Source organism: Benincasa hispida, chromosome 9 (assembly GCF_009727055.1).
Source record: "Benincasa hispida cultivar B227 chromosome 9, ASM972705v1, whole genome shotgun sequence".
NCBI lineage: Eukaryota > Viridiplantae > Streptophyta > Magnoliopsida > Cucurbitales > Cucurbitaceae > Benincasa > Benincasa hispida.
The window spans coordinates 37,260,800-37,270,621 of record NC_052357.1 but is presented as its reverse complement, the minus strand read 5'-3'; positions in this window follow the sequence as shown (position 1 = coordinate 37,270,621).

The following is a 9,822-nucleotide window of genomic DNA, read 5'->3' as shown; positions in this document are numbered from 1 at the left end:
TATAGACCACAATGTCATCGAGATACACTACGACGAATTTGTCGAGGTATCGTGAAACACTTGGTTCATTAAGGTACAGAAAGTTGCTGGAGCATTAGTGAGGCCAAAGGGCATCACGAGAAATTCGAAGGCTCCATATCTCGTGACACAGGTCGTCTTAGGTCATCTCCTTCAGCAATTTGGACCTGATAATATCCCGACCGTAGGTCCAGCTTCGAGAAATACTTAGTGCCGTGAAACCGATCAAATAAGTTAGTAATGATAGAAAGGGGATATTGTTGCGGACTGTGAGCTTATTCAAGGCCCGATAGTCGATGCACAACCAGAGGCTCCCATCCTTTTTTCTTCTGGAACAGTACTGGGGCCCCGTAAGGGGCCTTCGCCGGTCTGATAAATCCTGCATCTAACAATTTGTCTAACTGTTTTCGGAGTTCGGCCAATTTTGGCGGGGCCATCCGATATGCATTCTGGTAGGCGCTTTGCCCCTGGTAACAACTCAATGTCATGGTCAATCCCCCTTCGTGGGGGTAAGGCCTTGGGCAAGCTTTTAGGCATGACATCCCGATACTCTTCCAAGACAAATAGAACGTCTTGGAGGATCTCCTCTTCATGGATTCAACTGATTCTATCGGGATGGCCATGAACGTGGGTTCGTCGTGGGTCAGGCCTCTCTTCAATTGAAGGGCTGAGATCATTCTCACCCCATTTGGCTGCTTGATACTGGCTTGAACTACGGTGGGTGTAGATCCGGTAATGACTGGACATTTGGCGAGGGCATTGGTATGACTTTATGTTCAAGTAGGAACTCCATCCCCAATACCACGTCGAAATCATCCATCTTGACAATCACGAAGTCAACGAGGCCCTTCCAGTCTCCTAATTCACCAGAGTTCTCTTCGCTATCCCGTAATTGGTAGGGCTGCAAATTCACAGTTTTCATCTTCCCTGCATCTCTTTCCCAAGTCAAGTTCAGGTGGCGGGCTTCCGTTTCAGCCAGGAAGTTATGGGTGCCCCGGAGTCAACCATAATGTTCTTGGCCGATCTTTGGTTGATCCAAGCGTCCAATACATGAGTCCTTTCTCTAGTGGCTCCGTCGCCTTTCCCATTTTCTTCTGGAGCGCAGATAAGAATTTCAATGCTCCATCCTGAGATTCTCAATTTCTGCAGCTGGCTCGATTACCGTTTCTCTAGTTCAGCCTTGTCTTCGGAGGTAGAGGCTAATGTGGCTTGAAAAGCATTGAACGCGGTTCAATTTGGATATTCGCCCACCCTATGTGGCCCTCTACATATGAAACAAGACAGGGAGGCGATTGTAATTGTTATGCTGTTGGGCCCGCGCAGTTTTTTTCTGATTCGGTTGGGATGATTTACGGTCCCCCCCTGTATTCTTGTCTCCTCCCTCAGGTCTGGGAGGACTGGAACGGCTGTTTCTGTTTCCCCCCATTTGAGGAAGTTGACTGTTTCCTCACATCTTGCGAGTCAGTGCTAAGGTTGTATAGCCGTTCAGCTGTCGCATAGGCAGAGGGAGATCCTGTACTCTCTGTTCATATAGTTTTGATTTCGCCCACGTTTCAGCCCTTCAACAAAGCAAAAGCCTTGTCTTTTCAGACATATCTCGTATGTCCAACATGAGTCCTGCAAACTATTTTACGTAGTCCCTGATGTTACCTGTTTTCTAGCTCTCGAGTTTTCATCGAGCCAAGATCTTGACATTTTAAGGGAAGAATTGCGAGCGAAGTTCTTGTTTCAATCTATCCCAAGTATCAATAGTGCAACGTCCTTCCTGTATGTCTGTAAATCGTGATCTCCACCATAGTTTGCATCTTTCAGCCAGATGCATCGTTTCTAGTGTGACTTTCAACTCTTCAGTCACTATGTTCGTCGCCTTGAAGTATTGCTCAAGGTCGAAGATAAAATTTCCAGGGCTTTCGCTTTCCGCACCCCACAGAAGGGTTCAGTTTTGGGATTTTTATTATGCTTACTGCCATTGCTCTGCTAGATGGGGCTTGGTTCCTACCGCTCGATGGTGAGATTCACCCTAGCACTCACATCCGCTATCTCGGCTCTGACGACGTCAAGGGCGACCGAAAAGTCTTTCAGACAAATCGATTACCATCTGAAGTATTGCTTTTTTGGGAGCCGTCTAGCTCTTCGACGGCTCCTCTATGTGGGCAACAGAGCCCGATGATCTATCGCCACGTTCAAAGCTGCCAGACCGTGCTATTTTGGTCTCGAGGGTCTCTCTACCTCATCATCAATTCTCTGACGGTAAACCGTTCTAGGCGGCCCACTACCGCATCAATTCCATCGGCTTTCTCAGCAACTTCTTGTAGCCGATTCTCTAGGAAACGAACATTATCCGGGACCTCTCTCAGGTAGAGTATTTGCTCTTCCATCTCTACCAACCTATCCACATGGGACTTGTTCAGGTTCTTCGTCGCCGACATGATCACTGATCTTCCTTCTATGAGCCGACTTGGCTCTGATACCAACTGTTACAATCGATCTTTCGGAAGCTTCTCTTAGCGATTGTGCGGCACTTATTCCCGCTCATGAACAAGTCAGCCAACTCGAATACGAACTGCCGGTGGCACACCGAGTGTCTCTCGCAACCTCCACCCCCGTTTTAGGGAAAACGGTTTTAGAAAACGGGTTTGAAGAAAAGGTTTTCGTAAGAAGTTTTTGTGAGTGTGAATAAAGAAATAAAGATTGTAGTAGGCTAGAAATTAATAAGCAACAACAACAGCTTTATAGAGTACTATTCCGGGTATGGGGAAGTGATGATTAGTCTTATCCTCATATAGTGCATTCTGAACAAAAAGCCAACTGACACCCTTGTATATGCCAAAGGCGAGTGGTCACTTATAATGAAAATGTAAAGAAAACAAGCTAACTAAGCTAATACAATACAAGATATGAAAGTATGCTAGAAGGGGGTTGGATCGGGCATGCGGCCATGGGCAACAGGCCCTGGACAAGCATGACCGTGACACTGGGCATTCCACTAAAGACCGACAGCTGCACTCTTCGCACTACATATATATTTTTGTGTCCATTGGATATAACCAATCAATAGTACGATGACCCTTCACAAATTGCTCGTAAGTATATTTGGGCCAATTTACCGTTTTGTCCCTTTAGTTACATTTAACCCCTTAATTACCATTGATTCCTCTAATGAATAATATGTCATAGTCTCACTATGAGTAAACCCTTCTCGGGCCAAGAGAAGGTGTGGTGCCACATTGTTCAAGCCTCGGAATCAGCCCTTAAGAGAGCAATTTATCTACTTACCCCTACTTCATGGGAAGGAGTGAAATTCGTCTTGTGTAGCTGAGTTCCCAGCTCCCCAATCAGACGAATCCCCAAAGTGGTAGGTTTGAGTTGGAAATCTGGCCACTCGCACCTATGCAAATCAAAGGACCGCTCTCATAGGCAGGAGTTCACAACTCAATCAGGATTAAGATCATGTTATCTATGGTCATCCTAGTGAAATGAAACTCTCTATTATGAGCGACGTTATATAAGGCTGTCTCTTATACACATCTAGATGTGTATAAGAGACAGGAATTAAGATCATGTTATCTATGGTCATCCTAGTAAAATGAAAGTCTCTATCATGAACGACGTTATATAACAAGACTAAACATTTCGTGGTCAGGTCTTATACAAACTCCTTTGTATAGAACATCCCCGCTCGCATGTCTAATACATAAATGGTTAGGATTAGACCATTTGTAGCACTTTACAACACTTGTAATACCTACAAAGTAGGCCACACTCGTAGTGTCACTAGGATAAGGTTTCCCTCTTTTATCCATATACTACAGACCATTTAGGTTATCACTTAAAGCACGATCCACTTGTATATGTCCACATACATGCTTAAGTTACAATAACAACCAGGGATCTTAGTTTATTGGTTTGTGGTTAATGTAACTAAAATATCTTATATTTCATAGACTGTAGTGAATAAAATATCCCATATTATTACATCACTAAGAGTTTGTTCATACAGGTATTTACAAACTATAGGACCCTACGAGATTTAAGGCATCAACCCCAATAACAATCACATAGCAATCACATACAAATTAGATAGCAATCACATAACAATCACATAGAAATCAGATAATAATCAAATTTCTAGGTGGAAGTTTTTTGCCATGTTTGCAAAAAAAGCAAAACCTAGGGACACACACCCAATTTTTAATTTATTTTTTTTAATTAAAGTTGCAATTGTCCCAATAACATTTGCTTTTCCAAAACCTTCAAATAAGTTTGCAGAACTTAATATTGTATTGACTTTTGTTTCCAGCATGGTTAATTTGGAAAAATATTTTTTACTTGTAAGTATTGTGTGCGTTGTTGTATAGTTTGCTAGACATTAATCTTTATCGCTCATTTTTTAGTCTCCCAACATATATGAAAATTTTCCATGCTTCTTCATTAAACAAAATAATTACAAGAAGAGAAACAAAACTTAGAATATTAAAATTTAATTAACTTTATCTATAAAGAACATGAAAGATAGATTCTAAAAAAACAACATTAATTCTGCATATTCTTAAACTCAAAAGCAACACTTGTTATTCCATCAATTGTACCGATTTTCTCTTCAAGAGATTCGAAGAAGTTTGCTACATCCATATTTATCATACTAGATGGCTCAAATATATCATTATCCTAGTAGACAAAATTTGCTTCCACATTTTCCCATTTTTTCTCAAGGGAAGCTTGATAGAGGTCAATTAAGTATTTTGACGTATGATAGATATGTGTCCAATACGCAGTCATTTCGCATTGGAATCATTTATGCCCAATACTTCTTGAACTCTGATCTTGTGGAGATTTTCCTTTATAATCATTATTTCATGTGGTAATTCTCTTGAAATTTGGATGATTTATAACTACCATCACAAAAAAATAATTATTTATTCCTCTACCGTGGTCACAACCTTCACCTCAACCTCGACCTTGACCATGATTGTTAAATTTCATAACATTCACTTCAAGAAATTTGCTCTAGTTAGACGAGATTCATGATTTTTCATCAATAACTTGTTATTTTTTTCATCCATGAGAAGACATGAAATGAGTTTAAAATACTTTTTAATACATTTCTCTCCTTATTGCTATTGCAGAAGTATATTTAAAACATAAAAGGTACAAAAATATTTTCTCTAACATATATGCATTAGTAATTTTCTCTCAGCATAACAACAATTTTGAATTGATTTTAAATAATGCAAAGTTGTAATCATTTACTAATTTGAAATGTTGGAGCCTCAAGTGTATCCATTCATAATGAGCTTTAGGAAGAATAAATTTCCGATGATCATATCTTTCTTTCAAACTCTTTCACAGGATACGGGGGTTTGTTAATTTATTGCGGGGAAATGATGACAAACGAAAATCATGACTTTTGCCTTTTTCTGACTGGATGTCGTATTCTCTTCTTTAATGATTTCATGAAAATTCATAACATCTAGGTCTATTGTGGCATCATCACCCATGACAAATAATTAGCATTAATGTTAAGGATTGCAAATTCTAATTTTGCAAGATTTGTCATACTAACAATAACACAAAAAATTGTATTTATATTAGAAATTTAATATATATCAAACAAAAAAAAAACAACGTTTAATTTACTAATTATAACGAAGAGGAAAAAAATGACCTACCTTTAAGATTACCTTTAGTAGGAGAAATGACAGGGGTTCATGCTTATAGCGTATTTTCTAAAAATTGAAGAGCAAAAGGAGGCACCATGAGAATACGAACATTGATAAATTATAATATTTTAAATTAAATAAATAAAGTTAAGAAAATAAAGGTGGATAAAATTGGATTATTTCTCACGATAAATCTACAAAATCCACAAAAACCCACTGTTTATAGAAAATTTAACAAATAGGAGGAACCATTTGGACATTAAACATATGTAGACATATGAATATTTTGACATTGGACAAACGAACAACATGCACCAAGACATATGGAGCGATGGGAGATAGGATATTCGGTCTTTTAAGATACTAAACATAAAAGTCATATATATTTTTAATTTAATTCAGATAATAGGTTTTTTTCTTTTTCTTTTTTAACAAAAGAATTATATAAATAATGTATAAAAGAAAGAATATTAAAAAACATTATAGAAAAAGGTAGAAGTTTAGGAGATAATGAATTCTGCTCGAGATTTTAGCTAGAATTCACGATTTCACATTGAGGTTGTGATTGAAAATCATGATGTTCAGTCAAAGTTCCGATTTTTGGCTGAGATTGCGGTGGGAAAAATCAAGACTTCCGGCCACAATCTTGGCTAGAAATCATGAGCTTTCATCTATTATTTAGTACTTTGAACGTTCAAATATGAGGATCTTGTTGAGTCGGAGTCCAAAGACGACATCCTCTAGTAGGAGTTTGGAGATAACACCCCAAAATCTAAGTTGAATTCCTACCACAAATATCACATACGATAGCATAAAAAAAATGCTATCATTGACTTTTCACAGCGATTTTAGAATACTGTGGTAGTACATGTTATTGAAAATCATCTACTTTCCATAGAGTTTTTTTAACGCTATAAAAAATACTATAGAATATCAACTTTTAGCATATATTTAATGTTATGAAAACTTTTCATAGCATTGGCAAAAAAGACTGTAAAATGTCTTTTATAGCGTTATTTATAGCAATAAAAAATGTTATAAAAAACTTTCTATAGCATTTTTAAGATGCTGTTATAGTCGATATTACTAAAAGTCTCTGACTTTCTATAGCGGTTTGCTATAAAAAAAGCTATAAAATGTCTTTTATAGCGATAAAAAAAATGTTATAAAAGACTTTATATAGCATTTTTAAGATGCTGTTATAGCCGATATTACTAAAAGTCTCTGACTTTCTATAGCGGTTTACTATAAAAAAAGCTATAAAAAGTTCATTTTTGATTGCATAATTTTAATGTTATGAAAACTTTTTCATCGCAATAGAAAAATACTATTATTGAATTTTGATAGCAATTTTTATCATAGTAAAATAAAAATGCTATAAAAATCATATTACATTATTAATCACTAGTCGATTTTGATCAAGTTGTATGTCATTTATGTAACACTTTATACCCATAATAAATTATTAGAAATGTAACTATAAAATCAATGGTATCATATAAACGTTTAATATTATATTCAAGTACATTTACATCAAAATAAATATTCAATACTATAAACATTGTTTGTTATCAAATGCTTCAATCAATAAAACACTCCACATACATAAATAACCATATTTTTTTGTAGGCTCACCACGTTATTCAAATTATATTGTGACAAATGAACCTAAAAAAAAAAAAAAAAAACCTTCATTTTCTAGTTTCCTTAAGACAAATAAGTATCCTTTAGTCTTCAACTTTTTAAATGGATGCATCCTTTAATATTCACGTCCAAAAATCTGATAAATCTCTTATCCTTGCTTGCTGCAAAAAGAAAAACAAATTTACCATCAAATTCACCTTAAAACTCATTCATCAAATGGACAATTTTTTCCCCTAAAATATAGAGTACAATGATCATGATGCAAAACTAAAAATGTAGAACACAAATATGAGAAAAAGTACAACAATCAACTAAACATATATCATATACAAAGTTAAAAAATAGAGATATCACAAGCTTCCCTTTTGATTCAAGAAAGTTATAATATCAAGGGTTCAAAAAATTGACATTCTACATACACACACAAAACTAAAAAGAACATCCAAACACCAATGTAACAAAGATTAAAATAACATATTGGCTGAGAAGAAAAAAGTGGAAGTCCAAAACTTCTTACCACTATAAAAGGTAAAATCTAGAGATTATAAAGATTAAATTTGATAAAAAAAATCCACAAATGATAAATAACCTAATTAAGTACGTTAACTTTAAATTTGAGTTCCAATTGTTTAGAAAGAAACAAGAGCGTCTAGATAACTATTCTTAATTTTTCATAAAACAAGCAAACATCAAGCAATTAATCGAAAAAGGTAGATATGGAAAAAAAAACTCAAATTGAAATCAATACCTTACATACGTAGTTTTCCAGCTTGCCCTGGTTGAATTAAATACATAGAGTTGGCATCCTTCATCTACTAGCAATATCAAGCTCAAAAATTTAGTAAGAAAATGCATTAAGTATATGTTGAAGAGAAGTCATGCATGAAACTTATAAAGAGTAGATCACTTAGCACAATAGAATAATCTATTGAAAAACTAACCAAATAAGTCAGAATAAGATATTAGATTTAAAACCAAGCCAAAATGCATAAAAAAATTTCAAGGTTGCTTTTAGTAAAAGGCATTATGAAATTGTGTAAGAAAAGAAAGGAAACGTACCTACAATTACTTTGATATTCACCCATGAAACATAATAGTTTTGTTTTTAGGAATCTCCTCCTTGTTTTCCTGCCAAATAATCTCTAAGCTCCTTTATGGCTTTCACCTGTCGCTCTCCTGTAATGAACCAAATGCAGTTTAGTTTCATCTATAAGGCCCTAAATCAACAATAGAAACTTAAACATTATCTTTGGAAGAGGGTGAGGAAGCCAGTTTTCCAGCATTGGTCTTATGGTTTGGGTCATGAGAGGCAGGTGGCTTCAAAAAGGGTGAGGAAACAAGTTTAGTGTAAGTCTTTTCTACACTACAGCTAATAAACCATCTAATTCAAGTTTGGGGTGTTTGACAACCCAGGAGAATTGAGCTGAGTTGGTATTTTTTATCAACTCAATGTTTGATAACCAACTTTAAATGTTGGTAGGATTGAGTTGGTTATTTTACCAACTCACCCCAACTCTCCCCAATTCTCTCTCCCTCCAATGTTTTTAATAGTTTCACCTATCGGTCTCAGTTGGTGATTACTGCTACCACACTTTAGCAACATACTCCGAGGACCACCTTCAGGTGGCCAACTCCAACGACTAACTCCGAGCTTTGACAACCACCTCCGACGACACTCCGACAACCATATTAGTAAAAAAAACTTTCTACATTCACACGACCAACTTCGCCGAAGGACTCCAGGCTCCACCAACCACCTTCGATGACAACTCTAGCGACTAACTCCAACGAATACCTTTGCACAAGCAACTTCGGTGACATACTCTGCTTACCACCTTCGTGTGCCCAACTTCGACGACAATTGATAAAAATAAAATAGTGGGTTTAATTTTCCACCATTTTATCACTCTCACTCTCACCCGTTTTCCCACATGTTTTCATTAATCTCCCAATTCCCTCAATTACTTAGTCGTTTCTCTCTCTCATGCTCTCTTCACATTTACTCCCCTTCTCTCATCTTCTCTCTTCTTTCGCTGTCCAATTCGTCTTTCTCATTTTCTCTCCTTTTCTTTGTCTGGCTCGTATGGGTTTTATTTTCCTTTTGCTTTTTTAATTTTCTTTCTATGGCTGCTCTTTTAGATCTAGTTATTCTTCTTCTATTTCATTTTTTTCTTAGATCTAAAAAATATTATATACGGCGTCCTATTATTGTTTCACTAAACAAAGGTTCAATGATATGTTTTAAACAACTTATCCCATGATGTTTTCAAATATTACATAATTCTAATGATTAGTGGAATATAAAATTATGACTCGCTTTTTTTTTTTTAAAAGAAAAAAGATAGTTTGTACACTGATACAACATAATAGTAGAAAAAATAGACATCAATATTTCTAAAATCATTTCATAGGTTATAGGTAAAGGTAAATCCATATTCCACAAATTGGTAAAAAAAGACTATCTAATAGTTTGTTTTATAATTTACATTGTAAGATTTTG